Source organism: Vicugna pacos, unplaced genomic scaffold (genome assembly GCF_048564905.1).
Source record: "Vicugna pacos unplaced genomic scaffold, VicPac4 scaffold_19, whole genome shotgun sequence".
NCBI lineage: Eukaryota > Metazoa > Chordata > Mammalia > Artiodactyla > Camelidae > Vicugna > Vicugna pacos.
The window spans coordinates 55,274,790-55,289,101 of NW_027328740.1; the positions used below are offsets into that span (position 1 = coordinate 55,274,790).

The 14,312-nt window shown below is 41.8% G+C and overlaps 1 long non-coding RNA gene across 3 annotated transcripts in view; it reads right to left on the bottom strand.

The window, feature by feature from the left end:
- LOC140693325 (uncharacterized) overlaps positions 1-14,312 on the bottom strand; it is a 62,840-nt gene that overhangs the window by 15,482 nt on the left and 33,046 nt on the right. For all 3 annotated transcript variants that reach the window (XR_012069046.1, XR_012069047.1, XR_012069048.1), the window contains exon 4: positions 6,783-6,841. This is a non-coding gene — a long non-coding RNA (uncharacterized lncRNA). The remainder of the gene's footprint in view (positions 1-6,782; positions 6,842-14,312) is intronic.

Sequence of the window (14,312 nt, forward strand, 5' to 3'; positions counted from 1 at the left end):
AAGGGGGGTAAATTGTATGGTATGTGAATTAGCTCAAATTGTTATGTGTATTCTTAAAAAAAAAAGATTCTGTGAGCAAGACCTCTGCCAAGTCTTTCATATTAATTATATTGTTTAATGATTACAGCAGCCCTGTTAGGGGGATTATTATTACCATTTTACAGATGAAAAAACTGAGGCTTAGAGAGGTTAAGTAACTTGTCCCAGGTCATATCCTTTGTAAATAACAGATTAAGGCAGGCAATGTGTTTGCAAAGCCCAAAGCTAACCACGGACCTCTTCTAGCTAAGGAGACTTTTTATTTCAGCTCAGCTGACCTCTGCGGGTCATTTTTTCCATCGTTGGTCATACTTTTTGTATCAGTATAGGGAAAGAAAAATGGAGGCTAAAAGCTATCTAAATAATGTGAGTAGCCTTATAAATTTGTACCTACTAAAGAAGAAGCAGAATGATGGATGCCAGCTACTTAAGATGACAGCTCAACTCTCCATGTGTTTTTTTCTGCATAGACACATTCTTCAAGAGAATTTATGTCTATGAACATTTTTTAAAAAGACTGTTGGAGAGAATGGCTTGTTTATAACACTGATTTGTGCTGCAATGAATTAAGGCAGGGGCATAAGGCTCTATTTTGCTCTTTTAAAACTCTTTTGCCATCTTGTTCTCAGCGTCCCCTCAACATAGTTTTCAGGCTGTGAAATTCTGTACATCTTTGTGAAGCCCAAGACTTGACCTTTGAGAGGGAGAAGTCTTAATTTATTATGCTGACACAACACAGCATAACTCTTATTTTGCTTGGAGATCTCATTCAATGTCATCACCAACATGTGCAACAAGAGATATGTCATGTTTATCGCTAGAATATTCCTTTTATTTCCAGTTACAGTTTTCCCATAAAATTTCTACTGAAAATAATCTCCATGCAGTCATTGAATATTATTGCTTGGAACAGAAATGCTAAAACAATTTGCTTATTTAGGATCCTGAGTATTTCCCAACATTTTGAAGCATCTCAATCTTCCACAAAATATCTTTCCAGCCAGAGCAGTAGTAATATAAGTCTGTGGCTTTTCTTGTCGTGTATTTTATGGGACTATTACCTCTCACGTGTATTTTGTATTCCTCCCACGTGTATTGGAGAACAACGGGGAAATAATTCTATTTGGACTCTTCTAGATATTTTATAGCTATGATTGACATTCTCTCAAGAATTGTTCATTAAAAAATAAAATTTCCCAATGAGATTCTTGGATGGTGAAAGGCAGAGTCTGCACATCATACTGAAATACATCTTCAAAGTTAGACCTTGTTTTCTCCCTATCTTTTTCTATATGTACAAGTTCCCTCTTGACCTGGGTAAGCAAGCTGGGAGGGTGACCTTGCCCCAGGAGGCCAAGGGCAAGAGAAGCAGGGTCCCTGGAGAACCCTGAAGGTCAAGTCCTGGGAACAAAATTCAAAGGGTTGATGAGGGGGGAAGGTTGCATTGGAAGAAGCTGAAAACAAAGGTCAGAGAGGAAGAGCCTGGCAGAACTAGCAGGACACGGGCAGAGGAAGCAGTGATTTGGGTGATTTCCATAAATGGAGGCGAATGTGTAAAACTTGGTACTTGTGATCTGATGCAGTGAAATGACTGTGGTTTTGGAGTTGGATCTGAGTTCAAATCTTGCTTAGTAAACTAGCTCCAAGAAGTGATATTCCCCTCTGCACCTGACCTTATCTATTTGATGAGCGTCTTCATCATCACATCAACATCATTACAACAGCTGTCACTTTTCAAATACCCGTTATATGCTAGTTATATGCTACATAAAAAATTGTGTTTAACCACTCATACAATCCAATGAGGTATTTCTTTTTTATCCTCACTTTGCAGATGGGGGAAATCAAAGCTCAGGGAAATTTTAATTTGCTCAAGGTCCTTTCCAACAGCTGGAAAGTAATAGAACCAGGATTTTAACCCAAGTCTGTTGGACTCTGTAGTCCACTGGACCACTGGCTCAGAATGATCTGGAATACATGTTACCAGAGGCTCCAAGACTCCCCCATGAAACTTCTGTGCTTGCATGTCTGTGGTGGGTCCCAGAAGTGTGCATTTGAACTCAGCTCTCAGGTGACTCTTATGCTCTACATAAAAGTACTTGCTCCTCAAGGTGGGGTCTGTGGTCTAGGGGCAGCAGCCTCAGCACCCACTGGGAGCTTGTTAAAAATGTAAATTCTCAGCCCCTACCCCAGTCCTGCTGAATTAGAGTCTGCATTAGAGCTAACCAGGTCCCAAGGTGATTCATGTGCCCTTAAGTTTTAGGGAGACCTGTTCTACAGCGCTGTTGTGAGGATGAGAGTTACCAAATGTAAAGTATCTACCATACCAAAAGTACCCTTTGTTACCATTCCCTTTTTGATCAAGTAGAAAACGGTGTTCTGGGAGAGCCCACAAGCATAGAGTTAAGGGTAAACACCTGTTCTGCTCTCCCCTTCCTCTGGGATCTATGTCAAGTGCTGTTTTGGGATTTCCCAGTGTATGCCACACCCCCTTCCTTTCCTGAAGGCAGGTTGTGATGTCCTTCCTCCACCAGCACTGGAGTCAGAAGATATGGCTTTGACTCTTGGCTTGGCTAATTATTGTCTGTGTCTTTGGGAAAATTAATTAGCATTTTAATGGCCCTCAGGTTTATCAATTATAGAGAGAAAATGATGATGAAAGTAATAAATTTTATCACACTAAAACTGAGTTAGTCCTCTCTGCCTATAGCATTCTTGGGGGTATCAATTGGAGAAGTAAGCAAGAAACAGAAAAGTCTTAGAATGTCTTTTCTAAATTTTTAACACTTCAGTCCTTTGAATACACTTATTTAAAACAAAGGCCATAAAGAAGGACATTTTATAATGATTAAAGGAGTGATACAAGATGAGGATATTACACTCATTAATATCTATGCATCCAATATAGGAGCACCTAAGTACATAAAACAATTACTAACACAGATAAAGGGGGACATTGATGGGAATACAATCATAGCTGGAGATTTTAACACCACATTAACATCACTAGACAGATCTTCCAGACAGAAAAGAAATAATGCAACAGAGAAGTAATACAATAGGAAAATTAGATTTGGTGAATATTTTCAGAGCATTATACATTCTTTTCAAGTGCACATGGAACATTTTCCAGGACTGATCATGTACTTGGGCACAAAAGAAACCTCAGAAATTTTAGAAGATAGAAAAAATCTCAAGCATCTTTACTGACCACAATGCCATGAAACTACAAATCAACAACAGAGAAACAAAGGAGAACAAAAGGAAAGCATGGAGATTAAACAATATGTTATTAAGAAACCAATGGGTCAATGAAGAAATCAAAGCTGAAATTAAAAAACACCTTGAGACAAATGCAAATGAAAGCACAACCACAAAATTTATGGGACACAGCAAAGGCAGTGCTAAGAGGGAAGTTTATAGTGATACAGGCCTTTCTCAAAAAAGAAGAACAATCTCAAACAATTTAACCCACCAGCTGAATGAACTAGAAAAAGAAGAGCAAAACAACCACAAAAGGCAGCAGAAGGAAGGAAATTATAAAGATCAGGGAGGAAATAAATAAAATACAGATTAAAAAGACCATAGAAAAAATAAATTAAACCAAAAGCTGTTTTTTTGAAAAAGTAAATAAAATTGACAAACCTCTGGCCAAACTCACAAAGAAGAAAAAGGAGGGAGCACAAATAAGCAAAATAAGAAAGGATAATGGAGAAATTACAACAAATAAAATAGAAATACAGAAAATCATACAAGAATATTATGAAAAACTATATGGAACCAAACTAGACAACGTAGAGGAGACAGACAAGTTTCTGGAAACATACTGTCCACCAAGACTGAATCAAGAAGAAACTGGCCACTTGAACAAACTGATCACTAGAGATGAAATAGAAATAGCAATAAAAAACCTCCCCACAAATAAAAGTCCTGGACCAGATGGCTTCACTGGGGAATTCTACAAAATGTACAAAGAAGAACTCATACCAGTCCTTCTCAAACTCTTCCAGAAGATTGAAAAGGAGGGAATACTCCCAAACTCATTCTATGAAGCTACCATCACCCTGATACCAAAACCAGGCAAAGACATTACCAAAAAGAATTATAGGCCAATATCACTGATGAACATAGACGCCAAAATCCTCACCAAAATATTAGCAAATAGAATCCAACAACACATAAAAAAGATTATACATCATGATCAGGTGGGGTTCATCCCAGGACACAAGGGTGGTTCAACATATGCAAATCAATCAATGTAATACGTCACATCAACAAGAGAAAGGACAAAAAACACATGATCATATCAATAGATGCAGAAAAAGCACTTGATAAAATTCAACACCCATTTATGATAAAAACTCTCGACAAAGTGGGTATAGAGGGGACGTATCTCAATATCATAAAAGCTATATATGACAAGCCTACAGCCAAAATAGCACTCAACGGTGAAAAACTCAGAAGCTTCCCACTAAAATCTGGGACAAGACAAGGATGCCCACTATCATCACTGCTATTCAACATAGTCCTGGAAGTCCTAGCCACAGCAATCAGGCAATAGAGAGAAATAAAAGGGATCCAAATTGGAAAAGAAGAGGTGAAATTGTCACCATATGCCAATGACATGTTACTATATCTAGAAAGCCCTAAAAGGTCCACACAAAAACTACTAGAGCTGATTGAAGAATTCAGCAAGGTAGCACATTACAAGATTAACGTTCAAAAATCAGTGGCATTTCTTTACACTAACAATGAATCAACAGAAGAAGAAAGTAAAGAAACAATCCCCTTTAAAATAGCACCCAAAGTAATAAAATACCTAGGAATAAATCTAACCAAGGAGGTGAAAGAATTATACACGCAAAACTATAAACCACTGATGAGAGAAATTAAAGAAGACTTTTAAAAAATGAAAAGATATCCCATGCTCTTGGATTGGAAGAATCAATATTGTTAAAATGGTCACACTGCCCACGGCAATCTACTGATTTAATGCAATCCCTATCAAATTACCCAGGCTATATTTTACAAAACTAAAACAAATCATAATGAAATTTATATGGAACCATCAAAGACCTAGAATTGCCAAAACATTAGTGAAGAAAAAGAAAGAGCCTGGGGGAATAACTCTCCCAGACTTCAGGAAATACTACAGACCTACAGTCATCAGGACAGCATGGTGTTGGTACAAAAACAGACATATAGACCAATGGAACAAAATAGAGAGCCCAGAAATGAACGCACAAATTTTTACTCAACTAATCTTCGACAAAGGAGGCAAGAATATACAATGGAAAAAAGACAGTCTCTTCAGCAAATGGTGTTGGGAAAACTGGACAGCAGCATGTAAAGCAATGAAGCTAGAACACTCCCTTACACCATACACAAAAAATAAACTCAAAATGGATCAAAGACTTAAACACAAGACAAGATACAATAAACCTCCTAGAGGAAATTATAGGCAAAACATTATCTGACATACATCTCAAAAATGTTCTCCTAGAATAGTCTACTCAAACAATAGAAATAAAAGCAAGAATAAACAAATGGGATGTAATGAAACTTAACAAGCTTCTGTACAGCAAAGGAAACCATAAATAAAACAAAAAGACAACCTACGGAATGGGAAAAAAAATTTTTGCAAATGAAACTGACAAAGGCTTGATCTCCATAATATATAAGCAGCTCATACAACTTAATAAGAAACAACCAAACAACCCAATCCAAAAATGGGCAAAAGACCTAAACAAGCAATTCTCCAAGGAAGGCATACCAATGATCAATAGGCACATGAAAAAATGCTCAGTATCACTAATTATCAGAGAAATGCAAATCAAAACTACAATGAGGTATCACCTCACACCAGTCAGAATGGCCGTCATTCAAAAATTCACAAATGACAAATCCTGGAGAGGCTGTGGAGAAAGGGGAACCCTCCTACACTGCTAGTGGGAATGCAGTTTGGTGCAGCCACTATGGAAAACAGTATGGAGATTCCACAAAAGAGTAGGAATAGACTTACTGTATGACCCAGGAATCCCGCTCCTGGGCTTATATCCAGAGGGAACCCTACTTCAGGATGACACCTGCACCCCAATGTTCACAGGAGTACTATTTACAACAGCCAAGACATGGAAACAGCCTAAATGTCCATCAATGGATGACTGGATAAAGAAATGGTATATTTATACAATGGAATATTATTCAGCCATAAAAACTGACAACGTAATGCCATTTGCAGCATCCTGGATGTTCCTGGAGAATGTCATTCTTAGTGAAGTAAGCCAGAAAGAGAAAGAAAAATATCGTATGAGATTGTTCATATGTGGAATCTAAAAACAAAAACAAAAACAAACAAACAAAGCATAAATACAAAACAGAAATAGACTCATAGACAGAATACAAACTTGTGTTTGCCATGGGGGCGAAGGGTGGGAAGGGATAGATGGGATTTCAGAATTGTAGAATAGATAAACAAGATTATACTGTATAGCACAGTGAAATATACACAAGATCTTATGGTAGCTCACAGAAAAAATGTGACAATGAATATATATATGTTCATGTATAACTGAAAAATTATGTTCTACATTGCAATTTGACACATTTTTAGATGATTACAAATCAATAAAAAATTTTTAAAAAAGAAAAGCCCAAAGTTAACAGAACAGAAATTTCATCTTAGTTAGCTGAGCAATTAAACCATAACATGGAAACCATCCCTTCATGGTCAGTGGGCTCACCTTGGGTCCTGTCCATTGTCATCTGAGGAGACATCATCTATATGAACTTGGTCACATTCCTAAAATGGAATTAAAATGATACATGTTAATTTTCAAAAAGCATCTACATTTTGGGGGGAAAAAACAAAAAACAAGAAACCACACACATAGCTATTTTTTACTACAACTGGAGTGTTTTCCAACCATGTCAATCAGTAGGTGGCAGTCTTGTTAAATTCACATTTTTACCTACTTTAGGTCCTTTTTCACTATTAGAAACTAGCATGTCATTAAGAACTACTGTTACTCAGCTTCAGAAAACACAGTTTTGTGCTTAGAAGGGAAAGTGACTGAAAACAATCAGCATATGTATTCCATGAACCTCAGGTACCTGAAGACATTGCGCTGGTCAGAGAGCTGATTCAGTCAGTGCCGAAGCATAACTGAAACCAGACATTTTGGTAAACCTAACATGGTAGAAAAACTAAACCTGCTGCTAACTGCCAATGAAATTATGACCTTTGATTGCTGTCAAGCCACACACCAACACAGCCCGAGGCCAGTGTGCGGAGGAGCCCAGACCAGAAAATCTGTTACTGGTTTGCCATTGATTTGAGAGATGCAGGTTTTATTCTTTGTGTGTGAGCATGTGCGTGTGTGTGTAGGAAAAAAGCATGGAAGATGACTTCATAACCTAAATAAAAATAATCAAACATATTTTATTTATTTTTTACCATTTTTAAAACTTTTTTACTCTTTTTTTCCTACTGTTTCACTATTATTACACATTCATTTAAAATACTGGATTTCTGAGTTGATTAGACAATAATGTGATTTGAACAGACCTGGTTTTTAAATCCCAAACTGCGGGTAAACTATTTAGAATAGAAGGTGTGATTGTGGGCTGAAGCCCCACTGGACAGTTTCATGGTTATGAACATGCGGACACAGAAGCTCCCCATGTCTTACTGGTGTGTCCCAAGCCCTGAGCATCTTTATGGGAAGAGCAGACACTCTATAAATACTCGTTGAACAGACGAATGCATACTAATATGGAGACAAGGTCTCCAGTCCAGAAACAAGTAGCACGCACTTGGCATGCGTGAATATTTTAGTCATGATCCTTCTTTAGGCAGTCAGCCTCCAGACACCCCAGAGGGCTTTATGACAGTTACTTCCATGAAAAGTTTTAGTTAAAAAATATTCGAAGAAATTTGCAAGCCTGCAACCTGTATTGTAAAAGGTTCTTCTGACTAAAGCTCTGGTCATCTTTACTGTGTAGTTCATTTTATAAAATCTAACCTATCCCTTGAGTGCTTTACATGCAACTTGTAACAAAGATAACACAGGTAAAGCACCGCCATAATAAAAGGTGTATTTTTATTTTGTCGGTACCTTCTGAACAAATTATTTTCTCTCCATGGATTTGCGAGGAAGGGAGCAGGAAATAGAAGTGGAAAGAAACTCAAACCAGCTGTTGCTTTAACAGAATTAAAATTGTGACCCCCCCAACCTCTTCTCTAAAGCATCTATTTTCCAGTCAACACTCTCCCAGCAAGCAGCAAGTTCCAAGGAGGAAAAGACTTGGAACTTGAAACCCTCTCCTGCTCTCCTGAGGTCCATAACCCCAGATAAGAAAAAAGGAATAGAAGTCCAGGAGGCCTCACAGGCATTTAAAATACAGGTCATTCCTGGAAAACATGTTTGGGAATTTCTCAGTTATTAATTTAATCATAATTTGGAAGATGAATGATAGCTGTGTCTTTTCAACAATGTACTTCTGGGTTTAAAAAGTTAGTAAATTCCAAGTTTCTACTATAAGCCATTTAACCAGCCAGAAATACAAAAATGGTGCTGTTGGTAAAAGGCTCTTTCAGAGTGCAGGGCTAGTGTACAATGCAAACAAATGCAAAAAAGCGTACCCCCTTCAAAGAAACGAAGCCATAGCACCGTAGTGGAGGAGTTTCCTCTCTTGGGAGAAAGAATAGAGGGGAGGAGGAAGCTGAGGATTTAGAAAAGATACGTTAAAAAGAATTTAATTCAAGGAATCAGAGCTGACTTAAAGTTATGTGGTTAATTCTTGGGGTGGGAAGAATTCTTTGGAAAAACAGGCTTTTCTTAAGCTGATGCAGTCGATAATTTCCATCACTAATAGAGCAGCCTTATCTTCTCAGGGCTGGGGATGACTCCAGTCTTCCTATTGTTGGGCCACATCTTTTATTTGTTTTCTCCTGCCAGCTTTAGTCAAGACTTTTTGTTCCCAGGCTGATGTCCTTATTTGAAGTATTGTTCAGAAGCGTCATTCGCTCTAATTAAGTAAATGTCGACAGTTTCTAGCCTTTACCTGCAGATACCAAACTCACTTCACAGTGATCTGATTAAAGCGAAGTTTGGTGTGATGGCCACAAGGAAATCCTCCCTCCCTCTTTTCAGCAGAATTTTTGTAGAACAATTTATTTAAAAATTTTTTTAAAATTATTTGTAGGTTTATTTTTTGGGGGGTAATTAGGGGTGTGTGTGTGTGTATTTTAATGGAGGTACTGGGGATTGAACCCAGGACCTCGTGCATGCTAAGCACACACTACCACTCAGCTATACCCTCCTCTGCATAGAAACATTTTAATCAAAATAGATTAAAAAATCAAGAGCATTTTAACCCTGGAATTTGACACAACATTGTAAAGGGCCTGAGTAGTGCTTTTAGGAATTAAAAAAATCAATCATTAAAATGTCTATGGAAAATGTACTTTTGGAGTTGGTGTTCACCCAACAATAGACAAGTATTCTGTTGCACAGACTTTGACAAGATACATCCTAAAGCCTCATCACCACTAAGTCTTTGTATGAGTTTACAAATAATGGCAAAAATGTCTTGGGAAATAAGTTGTGTATTTTTTTAAAAAATTAATGAAAAACTAGGATATCATGATTTTGATGATGACCTATTAAAAATTTTAATTCCTCAAAGAATGGAGAATATTAAGATACCAAAATACCATTTCCTGTCCCAGAAGAGCCGTGTGATGTGTGCACCTGTACTAAATGCATCTGCGCCCATGTTAGAATTGGTGGGTCTCTGCATTCTGACTTCCTGGAATTGTTCCCATTGTGGGGCTGAGACCCCCCCACCCCCACCTTCTCCTACTTTTCAGAAGCCATCTAGCTTTTTGTTTGTCTTCCTAAGAGCCTCATTTTAGGTTTTCATTTTTGCTTTCTATAGTTGGTTGTTTTTAGTTTCTGCATTCGTTACAAACCCAGAACTTGAGGGAGGGGGAGCAGAAGGGGCCCCAGACCCATCAGGACAACAGCAGCAGCAAACGTTCAAAGCCCCAGTGGAAGAATCGAGATACTCAGAGGACAAAAATGAAAGCTTTCTACGGTCTCAAGTGCCAAATATATTCCTAAAAACCCTAGTCAGGTGCTTCATGCACAGAGTGTGGAACATACAGGAGTCCACGAGAAAATAAGTTTTTATTTCAGAAAGACTGAATGTGTTGAAAATGTACTTTTGAAAAAAACTTCCAAAAAGTATGTGGTAGGGTTTTAAAGAGTTCAAGTCGTCACCGAATCCAAGTCTCAGCAGAGCACTCACACAGGGTCCACCGCTGCCAGTTCAGCCAGTTCAGCATATTTTATGCAGTAATCTGTCCCGTTGAACCTTGAAATGCCCAAAGGACCCCTAATCCGTTTGGGTGTCAGACTTGGGGCAGAAAGTACTCCTCGTAGATTCTGCACTCAACACCCATCTAAGCTGTTTGATGGGTGCCTTTGCTTAGAAAGGTGGTCATTTACTCATTCATGTGTCTGATTATTTACTAAGGGGCAGCCGTGATCTGGCTACTGTTCTAGATGCTAAGGACACACCATGAACACAAAAATCCTTACCATCTTGGAATTCACATTCTAGTTGGGAGAGATACCCAAGCAAGAGAATATGCAAAATGTACAATCTGTTAGATAGGGGTAAGTGCGAAGGAGAAAAAGACAGCAGGTGAGGGGAATATGCAGGCTGTGAAGGTGTCTGGGAAAGAGCTCTGCAGGCCAAGGGAAGAGCAAGTTCAGAGGCCCTTAGGCAGGAGGGGAGGAATCATGTGGGCCAGCAGGTGACAGTGAGGAGCTGGCTTTGCCTTGAAAGTAGCATCAAGTGATGGTTCCCTGCCCTTAAGACACTTACAGCTTTGCAGGAAAGACAGAAGCTAATTAACTAACCACATGTGTGAGAAATTAATTGCAGTTGTGGGAAATGCCGCAGTCCCTTCCTGGAGCCCAAAGGAATATCCTCTTGCTAAGTAGTGGAAATCTGTTTAGTCCAAGAGGGTTGCAGAGGTCTGGAAAACTGAAATGATAGTTTGCTAGATCAGGAGGGACAGCCCAGCCCACTGTTCATCTTGCTGCCTTTGTGATGAAAGGACTCTAATAGAGATATGCAGTGGAGGACGAGAGATGGTGCACATTCACTGAAGCTGTGGTAATGGAAGCAAAGCATAGCTCTTTGATTCTAGACTCTCAATGCTGGTCCTCTACTTCTGAATGGCTGTGGGTGGGAATGGGGGAAGGTGGTACTTTCCGGGCAAGCCAAACTTCTCTCTAGGAAATACCCGGGCCTTAGAGATGCAAAGGGACTCTGCTCCGTGGCACCACGGGCCACGTCAGCCGGACGCGCACAGGAGAGGCGGCGCGCAGGCCCAGGCGGGCGGCTCAATTGTCAGAAGCAGAGTCCGCTATCAGGCCAGGGCCCACGCAGAGGAAAGCCCAGAGCCCTGCAGGCGGCCGGCGACCGGAAACCCTTGGTGACAGGCACCGAGGAAGACCGTGTCAGCACCTATCTGCTAGGATCTGGGTCTCAGGGGTCAAAGCCGCTTCTCGCTGCACCTGCCCAGCCTCTCTGGCAGCAGGCACTGACCAGGGAACTTCTTACCACCCATGCCTGACCCAGGGCCTCCCCCAATCCTCTCCGCTCCCTCTCTGGCTGCAGACTGGCCCCTCAGGGCCCCTCTCCATCCACACCTGAGGAGTCCTCTGGCTCCGCGCGGGGCGAGCTCACTTCCCCCTCCCTCCCCTGCAGGCTGTCCGGCGAGCCCGCCCTCCGCCAGCGCCGTGGGGTTGGCAAGGGCCCCGCGGGGGTCTCGGGCTCCCAGCCCACTGCCCGCCCTCCCTGCCACCCACTAGGCATCGGCCGGGGACGCCCATCTCCAAGAGGGGCTTCCGCTGAGAAAGGACGCCCCTCGCCGAGAGAGACCCTCAATCCGAGGTCACCAGGCCCTCCGCACCCTCCTCGCCGTGCCATGCAACTCCGCCCCCGAGCCGCCCTTCCTATCTCCATGCAGTACCCCTCGCCCCTCGCTGGGAAGAACGCAGTGATTCCAGCAGCCGTGGTGGCTCTTTGAGCCCAAGGAGCGGGCGGGGCAGCCATTGGCGGAGGCCGCTGCCTCCGGCTGTCAATCCCGGAGCCCGGCCCCGCCCCACCAGCAGAGCTTAGCAGGACGCAGGGCCGCGGGGGCTGTCGGGACGGCTCCAAGATGGCCGGGCGCTTGGATTCCGCATCTGCTGGCGGCCCCGAGCCCCATTCACTGCCGCCGCTGCTGAGCGGAGCCGCCAGTCGGCCCAGCGACTCCTGGGGCTGTCCCTGCGGGACGGAAGGCCGCCATGGCGACCCTGGAAAAGCCGGTGAAGGCCTTGGAGTCCCTCAAGTCCTTCCAGCAACAGCAGAGGCCGCCTCAGCCCCCTCAGCCGGCGCCGCCGCCGCCGCCGCCTCAGCTCACTCAGCCGGAACCGCCGTCGCCTCAGCCCCTCAGCCGGTACCGCCGCCGTCGCCTCAGGCCCCTCAGCCGGTACCGCCGCCGCCTCAGGCCTCTCAGCTGGTACCGTCGCCTCAGCCCCCTCAGCCGGCGCCGCCGCCCGCCGGGCCGTGGCCCAGGAGCCGCTGCACAGACGGTGAGTCCCTGCGGACCCCGACCCCAGGGCCGCAGACCCTGCGCGGGTCTGTGTCCCTCCCTCGGCCTTCCCCAAAAGCCCGGGCGGTCCGGGCCCCAGGCCGCTGCTTTCCCAGCTGCGAAACTCGGGAAGGAGCAGGACTGTGTTGTGAGCCAAGGCCGCGCTTCCCGTTTGGCTTCCTGTGGGCCACTCCCCACCCCTCTCTTCCTGGGTCCAGGTGTAAGATTTTATCTTCCCTTTTCAACCGACGTTTTGAAACAGTGTTTCAGGTAACTGTCAAAACGCTAAGCATGCAAAACCCTAGGTTAACTTGAGGGAGTAGGAGAGAAGAGAAAAGGAGCGAAGTTCACTGGTCACTTGCTGTGGGGGTGGGTTAGATGGTCACAGTGGTGAGCGTTTACTGTCACATGGCTCCATATACTTATCATTATAGTTATTACTGTTACTAACCCCGGACAGCACAGGTGTGGAGGAGGCATGACCACGGAACATGTGCTCATTGAGCTTAATTTTACACAAACAGTAAGATTTCCACAGAATCAAGACAGGCAGTAAATGCCAGCTGCAGAGGACAGCCTGTGCAGGGTTGGGAAACAGCATGGCATGATCAGAACTTTAGCTTGATTGGCTTGAAATGTAGAGGGAAAGGGAAACTTCACACTGATGAATCAGAGAGGATACAGCTGTTTTTATTAAACTAAAATGGTTAAATCAGTCTTGTTGGTTAATGATTTGCCTTAGCTATGTGAATTTGGAGTCTGCAAGTATTTTATAAGTTCTATAAGAGGCTTTTTTTTAATTTCAGAACTCTTAAGATATTAGAAATTCAACTTTATTTTATAAGAATTTTTTTAAAAAAATTTATGTAAGTGCTTATTAAACTCAATTAGAACAGAGTTCCTTTAACATAGGAGACTTTATTATTTCATGTATTAATACCCTCTAGAGGTACACAATGAAAAGTGTAGGCCTTTCTGATTTATAAACAGACACACAGACACAGGGAAAACAAAGAGCATGTAGCTTCAGTAACAGTTCAAGAGAAAACTCAGAAACAGAAATTTTCCCTGGTCAAAATATCAAAAAAAAGCACCTGGGGCTTATATCCCTTAATTGGTTTGAGCTCTAAATGGACAAATACACAAATTTTTTTTTAAATAGCTAAAAACAAGATTCTCTGTCACGTTGAATAATAGAGTATTTTGAAGTTTAAATAAATACCAACAATAGAGGTATGAGGGAGGAAAAATATAAAATACTGATACTTTTTTTTTATTTGACCTTAAGGTGCATTCTTAAGTACATAGGAGAGAAATGTCATGATGTGTGCAGCTCACTTGCATATGGTTCTACATTATTAACAATGATTGAATTTACGTGGTGGGCATATGGGAATTTATCATCCTATTAAACAGTTTTCTGTACTTCTGAGATTTATCATAATAAAACATTGGAAGGAATCTGTTAGACATAATGCTCTATGTGAAGTAATTTGTTTCCTTTGTGAAATTCTAGGAAGATTAAAATGCACGTTCATAACATCAAGAAAATCACAAGCGTTTACGATGTAATCAGAACTATCTGAGGAGCTGTGATACCTGGTGAGTTGGTGAATTT